We start from the raw sequence: 11,343 nt of genomic DNA on the forward strand, positions 1-11,343 counted from the left end.
ATTTCTGTAAGAAGGTTAGAACTATTAAATGAAAATGTAATGTTCTTCAGAGGGCTCACAAACACAGGCTTCTAATGTTGATGCCTTTGGATGCCCACCAACTAGATCTTGAGTACATATTGTTAAAGATGCCACACACTTGAGAGGGGGAGGGGCAGGACATTGAGAGACCAAGCTGCCTCTGAGGCAGAAATTTTCTTTTCTGCCGAACTTTTACTCTGCCGGAAGGAGACAGATAATCAGCTGAGGGAGAAACATTATCAGCAGCCCTACCCAGATATGGACCTAAGGAGCTACCCTAATGACTCGTTTTATATATATATATATATATATATATATATATATATATATATATATATATATATATGTGTGTGTGTGTGTGTGTGTGTGTGTGTGTGTGTGTGTGTGTATATGTATATATGTGTGTGTGTATATGTATATATGTGTGTGTGTTTGTGTGTGTGTAGATATATAGATATAGATATATAGATCGATTGATTGATTGATTGATTGAAAAATGGTATAACTATTATAGGGTGACCAATACATTTCTGAATGAATCTGAAGCCCATTACATAGGAAGAACATTATGCTTATTTCTGTGAATCTGCTGAAGAGCCATGGTTAAGAAGGCCATGGGCCCTAGGGTAGAGCCTGTTACTGTTGTTTTGCTGAATGGACATTTTGTTAAACTGCTTTCTCAATATTCATTTTTATATCTATTAATTAATGCTGCTTTCAGCCTTCAATAGAGATGCTTCTTCTTGTAGCAGGTGGTAGTTAATGTAAAGCCGACAGTTGATCAAAGTGTAGAGAATAAATGTCAACCAAATGTGTGCCCTTAAGGAAACCATCTATTTTACCACTTTCCAAGGCTCAGGGGACATTACTGAAGTATGAATAGAAAGATATAGCCATTTCACTCATAGAATCACTGTAGTTATTGTTACCTGCTCAAGAACTTCAGAAGATCAGGCCTCTTACTATTTGATTATGTATGAGGAAAGGGTCCGTGTGGCCCTGCCCATCACTGGGGAACTATGGACCATTGACTAGCACTGGTCCAGAGGGTATAATTTTTTTCAGTGGCATGGCCATTGAAAAAGTTATATATCAATAAGAAACTCTCATTCATTCTCATGCAGGCAACAGTAATTAAACTTGGCGTGTCAAAATATAAGAAAAAAATGACATGAAAGTAAGAAGAACTTCTTTGGAAGAATAAAGTGTAGTAGGAAAGGGGGTGATAAGAGTGTAATGAGGTAATAACTTGAACTCTGGTCTCATAACACACATACAATGTGCATACAAACAAGCACACATATAATATTTCTTGATTCAAATTCGTGAATAAGAATAGGTGTTTAAGAAAATGCATTCATCCTCTGAAACTTCAGATCTACTCCCTCTGCTTTACCCCCAGCTCTGTAACAATCTTCCCTTTGAGCTCCCTATATGCCCTGTGGCTCCCACAGTCACTCCCCTCTTAAATGTGCTCTTCCTGCCCATTGTTTTATCCCAGCCCCCAAGTCTAGTAGGTGCACCCCAGTAACCGAAAGGCCACTCCTGCCTGGGAAACAGGCAGGTGAATTGCAGATCTTCACATCTGTTTCTCTTCCAGTCACAAAACCCCCACTCTCATCTCCAGCCCTGTAGCAGAAAACCTGCTGCAGTCTCGATTTCTCCACTGACCCTGTCCCCAGTGGATCACAAAAATCTACTCCACCATCTTTCCTTCCCCCAACTCACTCCATTATCTGTCTTCAACACCAGCAGGAATTCTGATGGAACATACCTGCTGAGCAGTCCACAGAAACAGATCGAGTGCCAGAGTCTCAGCCCCAACACTATAAGAGACTCTGAGGGGTAACCAACTTCTCTTCACTGTCTAGCCCTATTCCAAGTAGACTACGTAAGCAGAGTCTGGTTAAACGCTCTCCTCTATCCCCTTTTGTTGCTCTCTTCACAACCATAGACTATTTCTATTCCTAAATGTCAGCTCCCAATACTCAGAAATGTATTTTACTGGGAACTGCTAGTGGCCACAGAAAATTTTCTATTAGGAATCACAGAGCATCACACTCTCCTAAAATCCAGAGAGGAAACAGAAACACTTACCCAACAAAACCAGAATATAGCACCTAGACATACAACAATCCCAAATCCCAGAGGCCAGCATAAAAATGCAATCAATAACAGCCAGGTCCACTGCTCTGTTCATAATAGCCAGAAACTGGGAACAACTTAGATAGTCCTTAACAAATGAGTAGATAAAGAAAATTTGGTACATTTACACAATGGGGTATAACACATCATGAAATTTGCAGGCAAATGGATGAAACTAGAAAAAAATCATATTGAAGTAACCCAGAACCCAAAGGATAAATATGGTATATATGTATTTGCATATATGTGGCTATAGCCATTAACTAAAATGATAGCCATCCTAGAATCTGTTTCTAGAAAAGTCAGGTACTAAGGAAGGGACTGGACCAGGGCACGTGGATGTCCCTTGGGAATGGAATAGGATAGATCTTTGGGTGGACTATGGACAAGGGATGGGAATGAGAAAGAAAGGATCAAGTGGGGAGGATGAAGGATGATGAAATTAAGGGAAGGAATGTGGGGAGAGAAAGAAATGAGGGGCATTTGGGGAGTGGTATAGAAATTTAGTATAATGGAAATTCCCTAAAATATACGAAGGCAATGCTAATGAAATAAAGAGAGTCCCAACTGGCTGTCTCTTGCCACCAAAGCTTCTAGTACAGGGACTTGGTTGCATCTAATTGAATTATTGACCAAACTGTCCCGTGGAAATCCCCAAACCCACACTATTGCCAAAATAATAAATAGGTTGCTTTCTGCAAATGGACAGAAAGGCCCCATTACTGAAAACTCCATCCACACAACTTTTTGAACATGGAGAAGTAGAGTTGGTGCCAGCATAGAGCCTTCACTCCTATGTTCTCCTATGTTGGTATGGGGAGGTATTCTGCAGGCTACCAACAGGGAAATGTAAACACAAACCCAGTTACAAAACCTTTTATCTACACCCTGTCCTGCTGCAAAAGATACTAGAAAAATGAGAGTAACCTAGCAATGACAGTTTTGACTTAAGGCTGACTGCATGAGATGAAACCCATATCTAGCGCTGCTTGGGTGACTAAGAACAAAAGACTAGATGGCACAGAGACATGGGGTAAAACTGGACTAAAAAGGGGGTGACATTAAAAGGACCCCTAATGACATTCTGCTATACTCATCATAGATCAGGGCTTTCTTCAGCCATCATCAGAGAGGCTTCCTTCTGTATCAGATGGGAACAAACACAGAGACCCACCTACAGTCTTTATTCAGAAGGAGAGAGAGAGAGAGAGAGAGAGAGAGAGAGAGAGAGAGAGAGAGAGAGAGAGAGCGCTTGAGCAAAGAGTTCTAATTAGGATGTCTCCAATGTCTCCATCAAATCCCTCCCCTCAAAGTTTAGGGAACCTCATGGAAGAGGAAGTGGAAGGAGTATGTAACCAGAGGGGATAGAGGAGACCAGAAGAACAAGATCTAAATCAAGTGAGCAGAGTTCACATGAGCTCACAGAGACTGAAGCAGCAAGCACAGGCCTGCATGAGTCTGCACCAGATCCTCTGAATACATATTATGGCTTTCAGTTTAGTATTTTTATGTGATTCCTAAGTGTGTGAACAAGAGGGGTTCTGATTCCTGTGCCTTCTCATTAAGCTCTTTTCCTTATGTTGGTTTGCCTTATCCAACTTTGATGTGACATTTTTGCTTTATCTGATTATATTTTATTTTGTTGTGTTTTGCTGTTACCTGTTAGAAGTCTGTTCTTTCAAATGAGATATGAAAAAGACAGGGATCCCAGATGAGAGAGGAGATGGGGAGGAACTGGGAGGAGTAGAGGGAAGGGGAAATTAATCTGGATATATTATTTGAGAAAAGAATCTATTTTTAATAAAAGGAGAAAAGCAAGAAAAAAAGAAAAGAGGGTAAATATTGCTGCTATGCTCTCTCCCAAGATGTCAACATCAGTTGTCACTGCCTCTTTTTTTTTTTTACCCTCTATTTTGTCCCAATGTTTTGCTGCTTTCCCTTCAGTTCCAATTTTCATTTTGTCACATGGTATTACATCTTTGCTCTTTACAGCTGGGACTCTCTTCAAGACAGATACTTTCTTGCTACTATTACTTATCCCTCAGTAGCACCACATTTTACAATTACTGGTTGGTTGTTTACTTAAATTGTAATTAACTCCGTTCCCACACTTGATGAAAAATTTAGATTAGAATCATTCTGTCAAACTCTGCTTTTCAGACTGTGAAATGTGTCCATGGAGCATCTAGAAGTGCTGAAAGGGTCACCGTGCCTTCCAGTTTTGAGAAAATCATTTGTGAAAAATGAAGTGGTTACCTCCTAGCATATGATACTCTGAATTCTCGAACTATTCCCACTAAACAAAATAACCTAAAATACAGTTTTTAATTGCATTAAAACATTTCTCCTTTTGCAACAGAAACGTTTGCTTATCTAACTGGCTATTAGTGGAGAGGAGGAATCTGAATTGTAATTTTCTGAAATATGTTGGAAAGAATATGAAGATCCACTTGTTTTAAAATCTATGCAAAAGGGAGGAAAAACCACCACAGTCCTTTCATCCTTCAGAACAGTGTTGACTCTGAACTTGAAGCTTTGGTACTGTGTGCAAAAGCAGTTCTGTGCCACCTGCTAAAATATTTTCATTTTGGTATTTTTTTTTTGGCCAGGCATAACAAGCCTGCATCAAGCTTATCTTAATTAGCATCAACAGCAGAGCATAGGAGGAACATAAGGCTTGGGAACAGATTATAGCTATAACAGGGTATATTGATTTTGGAGAACATATCATTTACAGCCTGGGTACTTTTGAGCATTAACTTATTTTAGTTAGTCTTTATTCCTCCATTTAATATAATCTCAGAAGTCTCTAGGCTTCGATGGGTACTTTAGGCTGTCTTGGCTCCTAGAAGAATTCTTGTTTTAAAAGAAGGACTGAATAATTCATTTGTTACTGGCTTTATGAAGCTACCCCACTCTCTTCCATTCATCTCTCCTTCATCTTCATCTTTTTATTTGTTTTTCCTTAAAGATATACAAAATTCTAATCTGTATCATGGACTGTCAGAGAAATTAAAGACGACATTCTCCTGGTGTAATTGTCTCGGAGTATCACTGCCTCCATCTTCTAAACTGGCCTAGTCCTGGAAGCTTCTAGCTTCTGTACAATCTACTCTAGGCCTAGAGTGTTTCAGCCTCTGAGACGTGAAGCTGAATAATCTCACCCTGTCTAGTTCTTTCTGAACTCTAACTGGCTGGTTATATTTATGCTCAATTTAGTTCTTCAGACTCAAACTCCTCTCCAAGAGGACTGATACGATCTGGCTTCTCTCTGCTTCTCATGAATTACTCTGTATGGCCTCAAACTAACTCTGGGAATCTGTTCTAATCTTCTGGCTCCTTCTCATTCTCTGATTCATTCTGTCTTCACCTCCGTTCTCTCTGCAACTTTTCTCTGTATACCTGCCTCCCTCTCTCTTCATTAGCCCCTTCCTCTCTCTTCTTGAGAGGGTTGAGCATATCTTGTTCTGTCAAGTCTTTCTCTGATTTATCATTTTGTCTGCCACTTAATTAGATATCACTTTGAAATATGGGATATCCTTCTACAAACTAACTTTGCCTACATTGTTTTGGATCAAAGGTGTGTTTGTATTCCAGCTTGAGGGATTAAAAATTCGTGTTAAGGTTTGAGCCACACCACAACTAGAAAGGTATTTTTTTTTCTTTTTAGTGAATGACACAATCTCAGGGCTTCATAGTGTGACCAAGTATCCAGCAACATACCATAATAGATCAAAACAAACATCTAAAATTCCATAGAAGAGAGCTCCAGATAACATGCTAAGAAGTAGTTTAATCAAAGAGTGAGAACTTTATACTAAAATTTATTGAAAAGTGTCTAAGGCAGTGATCCTCAACCTGGGTCATGACTCCTTTGACAGATCTATACCTCCAATATTATATTTATACAACAACTCATCACAGTCACAAAAAGTAGAAAAATAATAATAATGTTATGGTTGGGGATTACCACAATATGAGGAACTGTATTAAAGGGCTGGGGCATTAGGAAGGTTAAGATGAAGTAGTCTAGGAAAAGGGTTAGATTTAAGTTTTAATTCTGAACCTAGTACAACCTGGGAATCTCAAGATGAGAGAACCTCAATGAGGGATTTTCCCCATTGGGCTAGCCTATGCTCACGTCTGTAAAGAATTGTCTTAATTGTTAATTTATGTAGAAAAGACCAATCTACTGTGGGCAGCACCATAGTGAGGCTTTGTGTCTTGGGCAGTCTAGAGAGAGCTATCGACTCACGCAGGTACACTTATTTGTCTCCTGAACTGTATAAGAGTAGACAAAAGTAGCTGGATAGTAGGCAACCTTCATTTCTCTCTACTCTTAACTGTGGAAGTGATGTGACCAACTGATTGACAGCATCCCAATGAACTGTATCCTAAACTGTGAGCTAAAAGAAACCTTCCTCCTTCAAGTTGTTTCTGGTCATGGTATTTTATCACAACAATAAAAATGAAAGCAGCATGAATTACCCAAGATGCAATTCATAGACCACAGGAAGCTCAAGAAGAAGGATGACCAAAATGCAGATGCTCCCACTCCTTAAAAGGGGAAAATATCCATAGGAGGGGATATGGAGGCAAAGTTTAGAGCAATGACTGAAGGAACGGCCATTCAGAGCTTGCCCCACATGTGGCCTATATATATAGGATATATATATATCCATTGAAACACTGAAACTAGATAAGATTGATGAAGCTAAAAAGTGCATGCTGAAAGGGACCGGATATAGATATCTCCTGAGAGACACATCCAGAGCATGTCCAGTACAGAGGTCAATGCTAGCAGCAAACTACTGAACTGAGAACAGGACCCCCTTGGGGGAATTAGAGGAAGGATTGAAAGAGTTGAAGGGACTTGCAACCCTATAAGAACAAAAATGTCAACCAACCAGAGCTCTAAACCACTACCAAAAGACCAACCCAGGGCTACAACTGCATATGTAACAGAGAAGAGCCTTGTTGGGGCACCAGTGGAAGGGGAAACCCTTGGTCCAGCCAAGGCTGGACCCCCAGTACAGGAGAATGTGGGGGGGGTGGTAACGGGGTGGATGGGGGGACAACTGTATGGGGGAGGGGATGGGGGTTTATGGACAGGAAACTGGGAAAGGGAATAACATTTGATATGTAAATAAAGAAATATATCTAATAAAAAATGAAAACAGGAAAGCAATGATAGAGAGGAGCCATCGATTTCAAGAGAACTAAAGAAGAGCTTGCAGATGCGTCTATCACTGTTAGAACACTGTTTCATCAATGTCACTGTTTCTTGGTGGTCTTCACATTTCCTATAACTCCATGAACATGGTCATGTTCACAAAATCAAGGAGAACACTGCTATACTTTTTCCAAAATTGTACAGTACCTAGGCCTGAAATTTGTCAAGTCAGAATATGATTATCACCTACACTCTGACCCTACAAACTTTGATGATTTTTTTACCTTGATTTGGTTGGATTTTTTGAGGATATTATGTTAAATTCCTGCATTTGTTACTATCAAATGCATATTTACTACTACATGTGGAAATAATTATTTGTAAATGCATATAAGAATTTTGCTGATTTACCTCTTCGTATCTTTCTCAAAAATTAGAATACTAAATTATTAATTTTCCAGTCTTATTTCAAATATAAATTATTAGAATTGCTTAATATACCTACTATCTAGGAAATTCACATTTCATCTTAACCTATATACTATCATCATTCGTGTTTTCTCCAGTGTTGTTGTGAATAAAGGATGGGTTATTCTTATCTAATATTGATTTTTTCTTCTGCTTTTAGACAATCATTCCTGAAAGTAACCTGCCCTCCAAAGACTTAAACTTATTTGAGCAAGTTAATTATTTTTGAGAGTTCCTAAAGATAGCAATTAGACTTCGCAACATCAGAACCCAATTCTTCCACTACACGTCCTGGATAATCCAATTCACCTATAAAGCAAGATTCAGATCTAAACTCTCATTTCAGGAAAGTGATTGAGGACTTTAAGAAGAGCATAAATAACTCCCTTAAAGAAATACAAGAGAACACAAGTAAACAAGGAAAAGCCCTTAAAAAGGAAATACATAAATCCCTTAAAGGAATATAGGAGAACACAATCAAACAGGTGAAGGAATAAAACAAAACCATCCAGGATCTAAAAATGGAAATAGAAACAATAAAGAAAACATAAAGGGAGACAATCTCGGTGATGGAAAATCTAGGAATGAGAACAGGAGTCACAGATGCAAGCATCGCCAGCAGAATACACGAGATATTAGAGAGAATCTTAGCAGCAGAAGATACCATAGAAGGCATCCACACAACAATCAAGCTAAATACAAAAAGCAAAAATGGGACAAAATGAAAAGACCAAACCTAAGAATAATAGGTATAGAAGAGACTGAAAATTCCCAACTCAAATGACCAGCAAATATCTTCAACAAAATTATAGAAGAAAACTTCCCTAACCTAAGAAAGAAATGCCCATAAACATACAAGAAGAGAACACCAAACAGATGGGACGAGAAAAGAAAGTCCTCCCGTCACATAATAATGCAAACCAATAACACCAAATGCACAGAAGAAAGAAAGAATATTGAAAGCAGTAAGGGAAAGGGTCAAGTAACATATAAAGGCAGACGTATCAGAATTACACCAGGCTTCTGAACAGAGACTGTAAAAGGCAGAAGATCCTAGGCAGATGTTATACAGACCCTAAGAGAACAAAGATGCCAGCCCAGCCTACTATACCCAGCAAAACTTGCAATTACCATAGATAGAGAAAACAACGTTTTCCAAGACAAAAACAAATTTAAACAATGTTTTTCCACAAATCTAGCCCTGCAAAGAATAATAGAAGAAAAACTCAAACACAAGGTGGGTAACTATATCCTAGAAAAAGCAAGAGTCGGTCGCAGGACCCAGGGGTTGAAGATGTCAGGAAGCTTGGCTGAAGAGGAAATAAAAACAGAACAGGAGGTGGTAGAGGGGATGGACATCTCTACTCGCTTCAAAGATCCTGGCTCTACAGAGAAAGGCCCAGAAATGGAAGGTCCCCAGCCTTTCACATCCCTCCAATGGCCATTCTCCCCAGGACTCATCCACAAGCCCCATTAAAAAGAAAAAGAAACCCGGCTTACTGAACAGTAGCAATAAGCAACAGTCAGAGCTAAAATATGGTCCGTTTTACTATATGAAGCAGCCACTCACCACAGACCCTGTTGATGTTGAACCCCAGGATAGATGGAATGACTTCTATTGCTGGGTTTGTCACCGGGAAGGACGAGCCCTTTGCTGTGACCTCTGTCCCCAGGTTTATCACGCTAAGTGTCTGAGACTAACATCAGAACCAGAGGGGGACAGGTTTTGTCCTGAATGTGAGAAGATTACGATAGCAGAATGCACCAAGATGCAGAGCAAAGCCATGACCATCCATGCTGACCATCGAACAGCTGGCCCACCTGCTCAAGTTTGTTATTCAGAAAATGAAGCAGCCTGGAACGGACACATTCCAGAAGCCCGTTCCATTGGAGAAGCACCCCGACTATTCAGAGTATATTGTCCATCTTATGGATCTTTGCATGTTGGAAAAGAATGCAAAAAAAGATGTACGGCTGTACGGAAGCCTTCCTGGCTGATGCCAAGTGGATCCTGCACAACTGCATTATTTATAATGGGGGAAACCACAAGTTGATGCAAATAGCAAAGGTTGTCATCAACATCTGTGAGCATGAGATGAATGAAATTGAAGTATGTCCAGAATGTTATATCTCAGCTTGCCAGAAATGAGACAACTGGTTCTGTGAGCCCTGTAGCAATCTATACCCTTTGGTCTGGGCAAAACTTAAAGCATTCACATTCTGGCCAGCGAAAGCTCTGAGGGACAAAGATGGACAGGTTGATGCCCGTTTCTTTGGACAACGTGACAGAGCCTGGAACAATCCACACGGGCGATCCTTGTGAACACAGATGCCTTCTCTCGGGGAGACCCCTGCTCTTGGCTGAGTTTTTTCCCATAAGCACTCATACAGATTTTTCAAAGATGTGTTTCTCAGAAGCAAGGACTCTAAAGGCAAGATGCACGACGAGGCCACCTGAGCCCGGGGTTGGAGCATGTATGTATTATTTATATGCCGGAGTTCTATGTTTTTATATAAGCATGAAACACAGGCAGTGAGAAAGAGCCAGGACCCGACATGCTGTCTGTTAATGCTAGGTCTGCTGTAGTTCCATTTTGTATGTTGTGTAAAACAAGCATCGATCAAAGCAAAAGGTGATGTGTGTATATCAGAAAACATTAACTGTATATCATTCCAGTACATTCCATTGTACATTTTAGTCTCTGTTTACTTTCTCTTCATTGTTAATAAGAGAACGCAAGCTGTGCCTTGTCCAGCTAGTTTAACCCCTACTAGAAAAGAAAGGAAGAAATGCTAGAAGAAAACAGGAGGGAGAGAAAATTTGTGAATTGCGGTCATCAAAAAACAAAACAAAACAAAACAATCAATCTAGTCTAGCTGGACTTATGTGGGAAGTGTAACTGCTTTTAGCATATGGGAGTATTTTTCACATTTTCTTTGTATAAAATTTGTATTAAACTTAAATATCTTTTTTGAAAAAAAAAGAAAAAAGAAAAAACAAGAAAGTAATTTTTTTCACAATAAACCCAAAAGAAGAGAAACACACAAACATAATTTTACCTCTAAAAACAAAAATAACAGGAAGCAACAATCATTGGCGCCTAATATCTCTCAACATCAATGGACTCAATTCCCCAATGAAAAGATATAGACTAACAGACTGGATATGTAAAGAGGGCCTAGCATATTGCTGCATACAGGAAACACACCTCAGTGACAAAGACAGACACTACCTCAAAGTAAATGGATGGGAAAATTTTTTCCAAGCAAATTGTCCCAAGAAACAAGCTGGAATAACAATTCTAATATCAAATAAAATAGACTTTTAACCAAAAGTTATCAAAAAAAGATGGGGAAGGATACTACATACTCATCAAAGAAAAAATTCATCAAGATGAACTCTAAATTTTTAATATCTACACCCCAAATGCACCCACATTTGTAAAAGCAGCATTACTAAAGCTCAAAGCACACATTGAACTTTACACAATAATGGTATATTTCAATGCCTTACTCTTACCAATGAACAGATCATG

The 11,343-nt window shown here is 39.2% G+C and overlaps 1 pseudogene; it reads left to right on the forward strand.

The window, feature by feature from the left end:
* The first annotated feature begins 8,599 nt into the window (after positions 1-8,599).
* Zmynd8-ps1 (zinc finger, MYND-type containing 8, pseudogene 1) lies at positions 8,600-10,877 on the forward strand (annotated as a pseudogene).
* Positions 10,878-11,343: the final 466 nt, after the last annotated feature.

Source organism: Rattus norvegicus, chromosome 2 (genome assembly GCF_036323735.1).
Source record: "Rattus norvegicus strain BN/NHsdMcwi chromosome 2, GRCr8, whole genome shotgun sequence".
In the NCBI taxonomy this organism is placed as follows: Eukaryota; Metazoa; Chordata; class Mammalia; order Rodentia; family Muridae; genus Rattus; species Rattus norvegicus.